The sequence below is a fragment of the Rattus norvegicus genome, chromosome 2, assembly GCF_036323735.1.
Source record: "Rattus norvegicus strain BN/NHsdMcwi chromosome 2, GRCr8, whole genome shotgun sequence".
NCBI classification, from domain to species: Eukaryota; Metazoa; Chordata; class Mammalia; order Rodentia; family Muridae; genus Rattus; species Rattus norvegicus.
The window spans coordinates 214956417-214972595 of NC_086020.1; positions in this window are offsets into that span (position 1 = coordinate 214956417).

The window sequence follows — 16179 nt, forward strand, 5'->3', positions numbered from 1 at the left end:
TTGTTTTTGTATTGAATTGATGGATTTCTCTTCTCACCATGGTGTGTCTAGATTTGAGCCTGGTATTAGGCACGGAGTATGGCACCGACTTAAAATTCACTGTTTGCTTTAGACAAAGTGGATAGAAAGTGTGACCAGTAATGTGAGTGCTTGGGTGTAAGAGCATAGCATACTTGATGAGCAAGATGATTGCTATCATATAATTACACACACACACACACACACACACACATATATACATACACACACATATATGTACACATACATATATACATTATATATTATATATACATATATACATTATATATTATATATACATATAAACATAATATATATATTGTGTACTGTGTAGTAAGGTATTCTTCATGTCAACCTACAGATTTCAGCCATGCATCCATGCAGTTCCTGGCATGCACATGCTGCAGCAACTTTTCTACAGACGTGATCCACACTACACTTTTTTCCAGCATGATTTTTTTCTTTTCTCTTTGATATTTTGAAGTTATTATATTCTCTCTCCTTCCAAACCTCCTTTATACACTTCCTTGTAGGCTGTAGGAATGTTTTCAGGGTTGACCTTTTGGTATTGGATAACCAGTTTGGTGTGCTCTTCCCTGGGAAAGACTATTTCTCCTGCCCTCACCATTCCTTGGTTGCCTGTAGTTCTTTGTGTAGGGTTGAGAGAATATATTTTTAACTACTTAGAATTCTGCTACTGGGTTGTTCCAAAAATATTAAATATATTTTTCTTGAATCCATATCATCATGTTTCTATGTAAGTAAAACCCAGCTCATATATAATGGTAAATGTATTAGCATACCATGAATGAACAGATATGGTTTGATTCAATACCAAAAATTTGCTACTTCATTCAAATAATATTCGTACTCTAAGTGTTGGAGAGATTCATTCTCCACTCTGGAAAATGCTTCAGTTCTCAGCAAGCTCAAAGGCTTACAGTTAGAGTCTTTCAATATACCGTGGTAATTACGACTGCATTTGGATAAGGCCTGGGATAACTAACTGAAATATCTATAAACCGACAACTCATTAAACAGTACCAAAAGAATTGTTTTCGGAGTGGATAAACAAAGAAAATAAAATATACAAATACAATCACCATACATATCTCATTTAAACATTCCTTTTATTTGAAATTTATAACTTGACAAACTTTTTACACATCCACGATATTTTCCTCATTTGGTAAACATGGATCCTCAGATCTTTGGGGCAATGGAGGCAGCACCAACGCCAACTGCAGAATTGGATGACTGGATCTTGCAGCTGGTTTTGTGAGAACTCAGGAAAAAGAAACCAGCTATAGACTGATTCACTTTAATTGTTCTATGCTCTAGGCTGGAAATATACTAAGAAATGAGGGATGGAATGACCTTAATAGCCCTGGTAGTTTAATAATATTCAGTTATGCAGAGGAGAGACACTGGAATAATATCTGTGATTTACAAAAATGTAATTGTTGCCAGACAGTGTATTTTCATGACTTTCCCAATATTACAAAGATGATTTTTCTCCAAAGGAGACACATATGGGAAAGGCTGGCACAGCTGGGGGCTTCCTTTTCCTTCACTAATCTTGAACTTGGATTAACTTGTTTCATTTCATTTTGAATTCATATTAAAGCTGAATATTTTTCTGTGAACAGTTTAAAACCATATGTAAGCTATCTTCTCTTAGAGAAGTAATTGCTAAAAATAAAACTGCCAACATGATCTTATAGCAGCAGCAATACCATATATAGGAAGCTAGCAGAAGGAGTGTCATTTTGTATGCATACTGTGTATGTAAGCCTGTGGGAAACCGAGGGCTTTCCTCTGCAATGGCCTTAACCACAGATTGAAGGTAAGACTGCTTCCTGAGGAAGCAAAGCTATTTTTCAGGAATATTAGGAAAAAAAATGTGTACTGCCAGCTCAGACCCCTGAACATTTATGATGAAGATGGATGGACGCAAAGTCATCTCATAGGACAGCTCCAGTGGAGAAAGAGTTGCTGCAGTTTCCTGGCTCCAGCTTCTGCTGTGTGATTTCCTTTGGTGCAGTGACTATTTCCTCTTTCAAGACTAAAACTTGGCAGGAACTGAGTGTGTTATACAATGCCATATAAAGAATGACTCAGACGCAGGCGCAAGCTCAGGCATTCACGTAAGAAGAAACTGCAAGATAAGAGTGACGTGTTAAACTGAGGCCATATGGAGGGTTGGGGCAGCTAGTCCAGGCATTTCAAGAAGTGTAGATGGAGGGCACAGAGAGATGGTTAGAAATTGTTTATTCCTAATTCTCAAGTATCATCATGAATTGAGTTGTTGCTATGCACATACTTAGAAGCACAGTTCTGCAATAAAAACTGCTAAGGATGTTATCATGAGTAGAGAGACTATACATCATATACACATACATGTGCATATATACACATACATAAAGTATGAAATAAACAAAATAAGAATATTTGAAAGGTTTCAAAACTCAATAATAATAGTCAAAGTAAAAAAGAAATAAACTAGGAGCATAAACACTATCATAAAGATAGTTATTACCTAGATGTGTATAATAATCCTCAAACATTAATAATTAAGGAAATTAAATTGTTTTAAAGAGAAGCACTTTGTTATACTTAATAAAATGTCAAAATGAAATGATTGGCTGTTACCTTGTACATAGAAGGATAACATTTGATTCTCATTTAAAAACTACAAGCTTCTACAATCACTTGGAAAGCATCGTAGTGATTTTTTAGAAAGTTAGAGGGATATATACTCCATGACTCAGATATGTACTCTTCGATATTACCATAAGAGATGCATACATAAAACCAGGATTGTCCATAGCAGCTTTATATGCAAAAGCTAAAAACAAGTGGAGAGGATAACCTCGTCCTCACCATACAAGTAGACTCAGGAATGGAGTACTGGTTCATAGGACACAGACTGACCAACAAAACCACTACATTGAAGTCTTACACAAAAAGACCATCTACTAGATGATTCATAAACTCCATTCAGTAACAAAAAGCAGATTAATCACTATTTGTAAGAAAAGAGTATAGAGAAAGCAAGAAAGGAAGGACAAAGAGGGTTGCAGAAAAACCCTAGGAACACACACACACACACACACACACACACACACACACACACACACACCATTCAAAATACTAAAAATTTATTCAAATCAAAAGTCAAAAGATGAGATATTTTCGCATACCGTTAGTTCCTTTTGTATTAGGATTTACATACCTGTTCACTCTATGTTTTATGCATGCACACTTATAAAAGCTTCATTGTATTGACCATTTAACAATTTTCCAAAACTGTCTTTTGATATGAGCATATTATTCATCAAAAATAAAGCTCTACTTATATTTAAGTTAATTAACCACATTGCATTAGATTCAGGATGGTTTTCATATGCATGAATATAATTTTATTGAATGTCCTATGTTTATATGTCATTTCTATTTTCTTTTGTTAAGATCGAATTCTCTTGGTCTTGTCATCCACAAGACAATAAATACCTTCTAAATTTTGTTACTAGTTTAGCTGCACAATAATTTAGCTCCAGAAACTTGGTAATTGCTGGGAGATTTGTTACATCTCCAAGAGAACTGTAATATTCTTTAACTTTAAATTATTGGAGAATTTCATACAACGTACTTTGATCACATTCTCTCCAAACTCCTTCCAGGTCCACTTCTTCCCTGCCTACCCATATTTGTGTCTTCAATGTTCTCAATTTAATTTTGTTTTAAAACAAAATTAAGTCCAACTTGTGCTGCAATGGTATTCTTCAGAATGAGGCCATCTGCTGGAACATGGCCAACAAACTAGGAGCCACACTTTGAAATTATGTTGAAGTTATAGCTTGCCTTTGGTAAGACGTCCATTTTCACCCATGTTATGGATTCCAACTGTGGTCATGGGAGGCTTTCCCATCTGTCTTCTTCAGTATCTTTTTCTGTTTCTTTGAGTTTTTATTTTACAAGTTTTCACTTCTGCAGTTAAACTTATTTCAAAATAGCTTCTGTTTTCATAATATTGTGAAATATTGTGTTTTCTGACTTCTTATAATGCCTATCATTCTTATATAGAAAAGCTACTGGATTTTACATATTAATTTTATACTCTGACACTTTGATGAATGTGTTTATCAGCTGTAGAAATTTTCAGGTGGAATTTTTAGGGCCCTTTTATATAGAATCGTACCTTTTGTAAATGAGGATTTTTTTCACTTCTTTCTTTTCTATTTCTGTTCCTGTTACCTCTATCACTTTTCCTTTTGCTATAGCTAAGACTTGAAGTACTGTACCTAATGTGGTTGGAGAGAAGAGCCATTTTTGCCTTTGTTACCCACTTATGAACTTTTCTCCACTTAACATGATGTTGGCTGTGGTCTTGTACATTGCCTTTATTATGTTGAGATATTCTGCCATATCCTCATTCTTTCCAGGACTTTCGCTATGAAGCGTCAATGGCTTTCCTGTATCTCTGAGGAGATCATGTGAGTTTAGTCATTGAGCATATTTATGTGGTAGATTTATTGATTTATATATATTGAACTATGATTACATCTTTTAGGTGGAGCCAACTTGATCAGGATTATATTTTTTATTTCTTCTTGATTTCACTTAGAAAGTATTTTTGGGTCTTAGTTCAAAAGAGATATTGGCCTATAATATTATTTTTTGAACTGGGTCTTAGGTTTTGGAGTCAAGGTAAAACTGGCTTCATAAAAAGAAAATGTCTCTTTTCTCTTTTATGGGATAATTTGAGAAGTGTTAATGCTCACTGGTCTTTGAAGGTCTTGTAGAATTCTGCATGCAATCCATTTGGGCCATAGGGTTTATGTTTTTATTTTTCAGTCGAGAGATATTAATGACTGCTTTTATCTCACTTGATGCTGTGTGTATATTTAAATTACTTGATTTATTTTGATTTTACTTTTGCATGTTACATATACCTAGAAAGCCATACATTTCTTTCAGATATTTTTCAGTTTAGTGGAATAAATGTTTTTTTTAATTAAAGGGATATTTATTGCTTGATCATGCTGGGGCCTAACTTTGGTGACATAATGCTAGACAAAAGGAAAAGATCTGTTCCTGAAATTGGCAAAAACAAAAAGTATTCCATAAGAATCTGATGAAAGAGACTTGTAGGAGACAGAGGAGCAAACAGGGCAGTTCTTATGTAAAGGACGTGGTCCTGATGCAGATGTGCAGTATGGACCTAAGTGGCTAATGCTGGACTTGGGCATGGGCTATGACTCAGTAAAAGATGGGTGAAACCACATGTCCAGGGAACCCAAAATTAAGCAGTGACCTAAGCTGTTCTGTAACTGTTCCTGGAAGCATGCTGCCTCTGCGTGGGTTTTTTATACTATGGCCTTGATGCCAGATGCCTTCACCAACCCCAGCCTTGTCCCTATGTGTCAACCTGTAGGTCTGTGTGTCTATTCTGTGTGACCATCTGTCCATCAACATGTGTGGAATACATGTTTTGATGTATGTCCTACTTTTCTGAGTTTCTTAGTGTCTCTTATAATGTTTGCCTTTTAATTTCTAATTCTTTGACTTTGGTTATTTGTGTCTTTTGATTTAGATAAATGTTAATTTTCTTAATCTTTTCAAAGTGCCATGTTTCATCCTTTGTGTTTTTCTAAATTTGCATTGTATTAATTTCAGCTCTAATTTTGATACTCTTTTCCCAACTACTTCTTTTAGATGCTATTTGTTCTGATAACATAATTAATTCTTAGTTTATGTTGGGGCTCTTATCTCTAAGAAAGCAATATATTTTTCAACCAGGTTAATGGACTGGATCAGACTCATATAAAAGTTGTAGGAATATCGCCAGACCATGTATTCTCTGATACCCTTCTGTTAAATTGAAAATTTAATATTATTCAAGAAAACTTCTCTTTGAGGTTCCCAAGTCCTTATCTAGCACACATTTGTCTACTATTGAACCCCCCGTTTCCTTCCTGATACCTGGGTAGTGTGACAGGTATATCATCATGTCTAGAACCTTATGGAAGATAGCAACTGCTATTTTCACAAAGTCTCAAAGTTCTCTTTTAATATCAGGTCCAGCAAATATAGGCCCTAAATAAATATTTTGCATAGTGCATGGACTATCACGATGAATTCTGTTATATATATAATACTATATAGCTAATAAAATGTAACATTGCACTACAGACACATTTTTCAGTATTGAATAGGAAAGTTCAAGAATTGCTTCTGCAGATAATTTCTGTTGCTATGTTCCCTCAGAGAATAATATATTTTTTGGCATTATAATTCTTTACTCCCAGTTACAATGAATTACAAAAATAGGGAATAAAATCACGTGACTATTCATGTCCATTTTTACTGATCATCTAAACTTTAGTTCACTAGTTCTCAGACTAAAATAAGCATAGGAAAGTAGCAATGCCAATTTTCATTTTCTATAATCTATGATTGTGTATAGTACATATGTTATTTAAGGTTGCCATACTTATAAAGGGTGTCTTTAGTCTTATTTTTCTTCCCAGAGTATATTGCAGCAGCGTAGGCTCAATGACAATGTGGCCAATCAATATTTTCTGAAATGACTAAAACCATGCTTCAAAATTTAACTTTTGTCTCTGTAAGCTAATTATTTTCTCTAGTGTGCCTATTAAAATTTTCACATGCTAATGGAAGTTTTTATTGTATTTTAGTAATGCTTAAATAAAATCAAATTAAAATATTAATTCCTAACATTTTCTACATTATACACTCTTTGCCTGATTATACATCAGTACAATATTGCAATTTATATCACAGACATACATACAAACATGTACATGGTTATGAGTATTCAGTGAAGGCACTTGTAAACCATTTTTAAACAGAAAAAAATGTATTGAATATATTTTTGAGTTCTCAGCCACAATATTTAGAAACCAAACTGTAAAATATAGTAGAATTAGATTTCCTCAATATTGTTTTGAAACGGCCCCCCTCCTGTCAGTGCTGCTGTTATGTTTGTAGATAATTACATGGGCTAGAGACTTTTGCAGATTCTGAATTAAAGTTTTTAAGTACAACTTCTTGTCTGTCATGAATTTCTTTGAATGGTCATAGTTATAGTAGAAAAGCAGAAAGTTTAGCTTTGAAATTGAGAGGAACAGATAATGAGCAATTTAATAACCACTTGGAACCTTTGAAATTTAATACTTTATTAAGCTCCATAAAATAAGAGTAGAGAAATTTTAAGACAACAGGAACCATGAAAGGACAAAAGATAAGTTTGTCTTGTATTACAAGTTAATTGCCTGATAAGTACTTCCCAATCTTTCAAACACCTGATGCAATTGTGAGGACATGGAACATTAATGATTCTTAGCAGCTTGTGGGATTTGCTTTTGAAGACAGAATATGTGTGTACCAGGATTTGGGAACAACGTGAGCCAAATGCAGTACAAGATTCCTATCACAGAGATGCCTGGTTTTGCTGAAATTTCAAAGACATAGGAATCAGAAGAACTAAATTTCTCTTGAAAACATATTTCTTAAATTATCAGAGATATTAGGTTTCGATTATGAGGAAATCTAAACCTGAAGGGATTAAATTTCATATAGCATTCCTAAAGTTCTGTATTGAATCCATATACTAATTCGGAATATACCCACAGTATCAATGGCTTCAGGAACAATTCTTTTTGTGAAACTCTGATTTCTTGTAGATAATCTGATTTCCGTTAAGTAAAAGAAATCTCTCTTTTTTTTTTTTTACAAATTCTGTATGTTTTCCTCCCAGAACAGCTCGGTGGGATAGCATAGGTGATCAAGGGCTCCTGTTTTCACCCTTTGGTTTTAGGACATAGATTGACAAAGCTGATAATCGTTCTATTTACTGATCAGAAAGACTTGGTGTTGAGTATCTGATAATATATATTAAATAAAGGAAATGATTTAGAAACCAAGAAGGATCAGGGGAAATTGTAAGTGTTTTAAGGTTTTCTGTTCTTCTCATGGTGATTGCGGTTGTTTGTGGACCTATATTCATCTACAGTAATATTCTTATTAAATACTGAGTTTATCGCACATGTATATTTTTGTCTCCCTACCATTTCTACATCTGATCACCACTATTACTTTGTCCTTTTATAACATTCCATACATACTTAAAACCACGTAAAGGGTGGAGTTCCATCCTTGAAAACTTAAACAGGCATTTTAGACAACACATCCTGGCAATTGAACCTGGACAACAATTATCAATCGCAGTAGGGAAAGTTTTCATTTTGCATTATAAAAAGACAGTCTGATATCAACTATTACCGAAATGAAGTAAGATGAAATATTTCAAACTGTTTAAACCATTGTTTAGGTAAATAATAAAAAAAATGGTTAATTTTATTCCACATGGTATTTGCAGGATATTTTCATTTCAGTCAGCAAAGCATCTTACCCGCTAAGCTCCATCCCATCTCACCCTAACAACGACTAGTCTCTGAGCTTGGCAGCAATCTCTCCTTCCATCTAGTTCCCAAGGCAGGTCGCTGCCACACCAGTTTCATGCATAGACTGCCTAGCTTGTGCCTCTCTTACTGTGGACTCAATTAAGTCACCACATGAAAGAACACACCACACCACACAATAAACTCCAATCAAATTGATAAGATATAATTTGTCCATCTAGACAGCACAAAATCCTGTATATGCCCATCTCTTAGAAATATTTATAATTACCTATATCTATGCACAGAGAAGTGTCTTAACATCTGCTGCCACGTTCTCTGAGCTCCTCTTCCTCATTCCAGCCCCTTTTTCCCTTTTTCTAAAACCTTTCTCTTGCCCATCTTTCTTTCTCATCCAATGACAGAACTCGTTCTATCCTGTACCTGCCTTCCTGCATAAAGACATCTACCTATAAATAGCCTCCTGCTCAGTTATCCGGAAACAATTTTCGCATAGTTAATGAACTTGACTTCCACTTTGGGAAGAGAACCACCTTTTTCAATACTTGCTTGCATTTTTGATTAATGTCTTCTACTAGGTCCTTTTGGTGTTTTGGGAGTTTTGTTGTTTGTTTTTTTTTTTTTTAAGGACTCTTGACCTTTTGATCTTGATGTTGATGGTTTTAAGTCTTTTTCATTTTTGCTTGATTTTTGTGCATTTTTGGCTTGAGTATCTAGTAGAGATTTCTTCACTGGAACATTTTCTTCAGTTTCCTCTTCATCAAAATCATCATCATCATCATCACCACCACCACCACCATCATCATCATCATCATAATCTTCAAGTTTTACTTTTTTCTGTGGAACCTTGTTACCACCTCCAGGAGTAATATATTCTTAGAGTGGTTTGAATGAAAATGACCACACAGTTGCAGATGTTTGAGTAGTTAGTTTTAAATGGTGGGAAAAATATTTGCTGAGATTAAGTCAAATAAGTATAATTGTTAGTAGTGGCAAAGAGGAGAGTGGCAGAGGGAACTCACACATTCAAGGGTGTCTACGTGTGTCTGTAATATATAATGACTCAAAGAAAGAGCAACGTGTGTGTGTGTGTGTGTGTGTGTGTGTGTGTGTGTGTGTGTGTGTGTGTGATATGTCAGAAAGTGGTGGAGAATGGAGTTATACCATAGTGGGGCAACAATGCCCTTACTATAAAACGGAGCCCAAACAGTAAAATTCCCATAATCAGAAATCACCTTTTTGGAGATACTAGGAAGCAAGATCTCAGGATTCCCAAATATTATAGTTTAGTTCTTGTGCTCTTGGTTACCTTCCAGAGCTTGATGATAAGATCCTATTGACTGAAGATGCCACATGCTTGAGTCACAGATTATGGAGAAATCAAGCTGGTGCTGACCTGGAAATTTCATTCCTACTGGCTAGTTTCCACTGTGCTGGATGGTGGAATGCATGCTTCTAGAGAAGAAAAGTCATCATCAGTCATACCGAGCTGTAAGCCATGTGAGGCACAATAATGAAGGGCCTGGCAAAGAATGCTCACTGATGTATTAGCAGCCTAAGCATCATGGGAGTAAGTAACACTTGGCAGCATTATTGAGCAGAGGACCTCTGCAAAGAAAGACAACGGGCAGTTGGGGGAGCCTTTAGTATTATTCTGCTAAATAAACAATTTATCAAAACGATTATGATTGGCTTATTGTTATACCCATAGATTAATGCACTTCTTAGCATCTCTTTAGAAGAAGCTCATTTAATGAGAAGGGAGAGGTGGGTATAAGGCTAAGTGCTCGGACTCTAGCTGACAATTGTACTGTTTTAGAAAATGGGCCACAGTAGGTGCTTCTCTAAATTCCTTGGCCTCACCAGCCACCTCATCCCTTAAGTTTTCACTCATTACTCACACTTACTAGTTACATACTTACTGATGAAATTGAATAACAAAAGCAAAATTTTGGGGGTGAGTATTGTAAATTTTACATTAATTGTTTCCCATTAATATTTTTAATTTTCCATTGACATTTTAAAATTAGTCACAAATTATATTATGTATTAGTAGGAAAAACATATATATATATAAATCAATAAAAATATAATTATGGTATGTGTGTAATGTCATGGTAATGTGCGTGCTTTTTATATATATCTGCTGACGTTTAAATTTATTCACTATTTCTGAAAAGTATCCTTCACTGTATTTGGCCTGTGTTCATTCCTTTGTTGTAATATTTAGAATATAGTTTTTCACTACGAAGTGGAAGTTGTTTTTTCATTTTTGAGTTTAACGAAAAAAATGATCATTTCCAGTGTACATTGCCTGCCTGAATTCTGCATGACACTAGACAATAAAAGTGACTTTCTTTGAAATCTGTTATCTAGAAACTTAGAAATTGTATGGTCATTGGAGAGCTGAAAGCCAAGCCAAGGAGCAAATTCAGGCCCGAGACCAGAGGTAAGACCAACTTCTCTGCTCTGAGTGAACTGCCTGGTGGACTCAGGACACAAAAAGGCAAAATTCCTCTGGGACCAGACACTTCCGGTTTCTAGCTAGTGCCTGAACCTTGCTGATTCTGGCCCCAAGCTCCTTGATCCCAGTCCCCGTGGGAGAGAGAGAGCTCATCACCCAGACGTGTGGGCAATCCTGAGACTGCAGGGTAGGAGAGGCTGCCACTTCTGACCACCTTTGCCCACATCCCAGGCCCAAGAGGAAACTGTATAGGGCCTCTGGGAATGGGAAGATAGGGGCAGTCAAGCTGCAGGAGCCCTGTGGTCCAGACTGCGCCCAGATCTGAACAGACCTGGTCAAATAGCTCCCTGCACCCAAATCACATAGGAGGGAGAGCTAGACCTACAGAGGGGCAGACACGCCTGGGAAACCAGAGGAGAATACTTAATGCCCACATTTCTGACTCTAGAGGAAAATGCTTAGTGCCAACTGGGCCCCCTGCACACAGGGATCCAGGAGAAGTAGGAGCAGACACTTCTGGTTCCAACCCACAGGGACAGCTGAAAGCCAGTGGACAGGAAGGACGACACAGGGATCCAGGAGAAGTAGGAGCAGACACTTCTGGTTCCAACCCACAGGGACAGCTGAAAGCCAGTGGACAGGAAGGACGACATGCCAGACAGCAGAACACTCTGTTCCCATAACTGGCTTAAAGAAAACAGGAAAATAGGTCTACAGCACTCCTGACACACAGGCCTATAGGACAGACAAGCCACTGTCAGAAATAGCAAATCAAGGTAACACCAGAGACAACCTGATGGCAAAAGGCAAGCACAGGAACCCAAGCAAAAGAAACCAAGACTACATGGCATCATCAGAGCCCCACCAAAGCAAACACTGAATATCCAAGCACACCAGAAAAGCAAGATCTAGATTCAAAATCACATTTTATCATGATGATGGGCGAATTTAAAAAGGTCATAAATAACTCCCTTAAGGAAATACAGGACAACACAAGTAAACAACTAGAAGCCCTTAAATAGGAAATACAAAAATCCCTTAAAGAACTACTAGAAAAACCAACAAAAAAGGAAAAGGAAATGAAGAAAACCACCCAGGAATTAGAAATGGAAATAGAAACAATAAAGAAAGCACAAAGGGAGATAACCCTGGAGACAGAAAACCTAGGGTAAGAGATCAGGAGTCACAGAAGTGAGCATCACCAACAGAATACAAGAGCTAGAAGAGAAAATCTCAGGAGCAGAAGATTCCATAGAAATCATTGACACAATGAAAACCTGGTCAAGGAAGAAATAAAGAAAGGAATTAAAGGCTTCTTAGAATTTAATGAAAATGAAGGTACAACATACCCAAACTTATGGGACACAATGAAAGCTGTGCTAAGAGGAAAATTCATAGCTCTTAGTGACTGCAGAAAGAAACAGGAGACAGCATATATCAGCATCTTGACAGCACACCTAAAAGTTCTAGAACAAAAAGAAGCAAACACAACCAGAAGGAGTAGAAGGCAGGAAATAATCAAACTCAGAGCTGAAACCAACCAAGTAGAAACAAAAAGAACTATGCAAAGAATCAACAGAACCAAAAGCTGTTTCTTTGAGAAACTCAACAAGATAGATAAACCCTTAGCCAGACTAACCAGAGGACACAGAGAGTGTGTCCAAATTAACAAAATCAGAAATGAAAAGGGAGACATAACTAAGAACCAGAGGAAATTCAAAAAATCATCAGATCCTACTACAAAAGCCTATATTCCACAAAACTTGAAAATCTGGAGAAAATGGACAATTTCCTAGACAGTTGCCAGGTACCAAAGTTAAATCAGGAACAGATAAATCATTTAAAGAACCCCGTAACTCCTAAAAAAATAGAAGCAGTCATTAAATGTCTCCCAACCAAAAAGAGCCCAGGTCCAGATGGGTTCAGTGCAGAATTCTATCAAACCTTCATAGAAGACCTCATACCAATACTATCCAAACTATTCCACAAAATTGAAACAGATGGAGCACTACCGAATTCCTTCTATGAAGTCACAATTACTCTTTTACCTAAACCACACAAAGACCCAACAAAGAAAAAGAACTTCAGACCAATTTCCCTTACGCAAAAATACTCAATAAAATTCTGGCAAACCGAAACCAAGAGCACATCAAAACAATCATCCACCATGATCAAGCAGGCTTCATCCCAGGACAGCAGGGATGGTTTAATATATGGAAAACCATCAATGTGATCCATTATATAAACAAACTGAAAGAACAAAACCACATGATCATTTCATTAGATGCTGAGAAAGCAATTGACAAAATTCAACACCCCTTCATGATAAAAGTCCTGGAAAGAGTAGGAATTCAAGGCCCATGCCTAAACATAGTAAAAGCCATATACAGCAAGCCAGTAGCTAACATTAAACTAAATGGAGAGAAACTTGAAGCAATCCCACTAAAATCAGGGACTAGACAAGGCTGCCCACTCTCTCCCTACTTATTTAATATAGTTCTTGAAGAAGTTCTAGCCAGAGCAATCAGACAACAAAAAGAGATCAAGGGGATACAGATTGGAAAAGAAGTCAAAATATCACTACTTGCAGATGATATGATAGTATATTTAAGTGATCCCAAAAATTCCACCAGAGAACTTCCAAAGCTGATAATCACCTTCAGCAAAGTGGCTGGATATAAAATTAACTCAAATAAGTCAGTAGCCTTCCTCTGCACAGAAGAGAAACAAGCCAAGAAAGAAATTAGGGAAATGACACCCTTCATAATAGTCCCAAATGATATAAAATACCTTGGTGTGAATTTAACCAAGCAAGTTAAAGATCTGTATGATAAGAACTTCAAGTCTCTGAAAAAAGAAATTGAAGAAGATCCCAGAAGATGGAAAGATCTCCCATGCTCATGGATTGGCAGGATTAACATAGTAAAAATGACCATTTTACCAAAAGCGATCTACAGATTCAGTGCATTCCCCATCAAAATTCCATCCAATGCTTCATAGAGCTAGACAGAAAAATTTCCAAATTCATCTGGAATAACAAAAAACCCAGGATAACTAAAACTATCCTTAACAATAAAAGGACTTCTGGGGGAATCATTATCCCAGAAGTCAAACAGTATTACAGAGCAATAGTGATAAATAGTGTATGATATTAGTACAGAGACAGGCCGATAGATCAATGGAATAGAATTGAAGACCCAGAAATGAACCCCCACACCTATGGTCACTTGAGTTTTGACAAAGGAGCCAAAACCATCCAATGGAAAAAAGATAGCATTTTTAGCAAATGGTGCTGGTTCAACTGGAGGTCAGAATGTAGAAGAATGCAGATCGATCCATTCTTATCATCCTGTACAAAGCTTAAGTCCAAGTGCATCAAGGACCTCCACATCAAACCAGATACACTCATACTAATAGAAGAAAAAGTGGGGAAGCATCTCGAACACATGGGCACTGGAGAAAATTTCCTGAATAAAACAACAATGGTTTATGCTCTAAGATCCCGAATCTACAAATGGGATCTCATAAACCTACAAAGTTCCTGTAAGGCAAAGGACACTATCGTTAGGACAAAATGGCAACCAACCGATTGGGAAAAGATCTTTACCAATCCTACAACTGAGAAAGGGCTTATATCCAAAATATACAAAGAACTCATGAAGCTAGACTACCGGGAGACAAATAACCCTATTAAAATGTGGTTCAGAGTTAAACAAAGGATTCACAACTGAGGAATGCCGAATGGCTGAGAATCACCTAAAGAAATGTTCAACATCTTTAGTCATAAGGGAAATGCAAAGCAAAACAACCCTGAGATTCCACCTCAAAACAGTCAGAATGGCTAAGATCAAAAACTTGGGTAACAGAAGATGCTGGCGAGGATGCGGAGAAAGAGGAACACTCCTCCATTGTTGGTGGGATTGCAGACTGGTACAACCATTCTGGAAATCAGTATGGAGGTTCCTCAGAAAATTAGACATTGCACTACCTGAGGACCCAGCACCTCTCTTGGGCATATACCCAAAATATGCTCCAACATACAACAAAGACACATGGTCCACTATGTTCATAGCAGTCTTATTTGTAATACCCAGAAGCTGGAATGAACCCAGATGCCCTTCAACAGAGGAATGGATACAGAAAATGTGGTACATCTACATAATGGAATATTACTCAGCTATCAAAAACAATGACTTTATGAAATTCGTAGGCAAATGGAAGGAACTGGAAAATATCATCCTGAGTGAGGTAACCCAATCACAGAGAAACACACATGGTATGCACTCATTGATAAGTGGATATTAGCCTAAATGCTTGAATTAACCTAGATGCACAGAACACATGAAACTCAAGAAGGATGACCAAAATGCTGATGTTTCACTCCTTCTTTCAAAGGGGAACAAGAATACCCTTAGGAGGGGATAGGGAGGCAAAATTTAGAACAGAGACTGAAGGAACAGCCTACCCCACATGTGGCCCATACATATACAGCCACCAAACTAGATAAGATAGATGAAGCAAAAGAGGTACAGGCTGACAGGAACCGGATGTATGTCTCTCCTGAGAGACACAGCCAGAATGTGGCAAATACATAGGCGAATGCCAGCAGCAAACCACTGAACTGAGAATGGGACCCCCATTGAAGGAATCAGAGAAAGAATTGATAGAGCTGAAGGGGCTTGAGACCCCACATGAACAACAATGCCAAACAACCAGAGCTTCCAGGGACTAAGCCACTACCCAAAGACTAAACATGGACTGACCCTGGACTCCAACTGCATAGGTAGCAATGAATAGCCTAGTAGGGGCATCAGTGGAAGGGGAAGCCTTTGGTCCTGTCAAGGCTGGACTCCCAGTGAACGGGATTGTTGGGGGTGGTAATAGGGGTAGGATGGGGAGGGGAATACTCATAGAGAAGGGGAGTGGGAGGGGTTAGGGGGATGTTGGCCTGGAAACCGGGAAAGGGAATAACAATCGAAATGTAAATAAGAAATACCCATTTTAATAAAGATGGGGAAAAAAAGAAATTTTGTGGTCAGAACAATTCTGTCACAAGCAAAAGTTTCACTTCCTGAACGTTTTTTTAAATAAGGAGATAATTAAAAATCAATGTGGGCCTTTTGCCATTCAAGAAATTATAAATTGAAACTGATTCAGGATTCCATTTCATCAAGTCAAAACGGCTATATCATCAATAACGCAAGTGAAAACAAATGTTGGTGGCAAGGATATGAGGAAAGGGAACTTTTA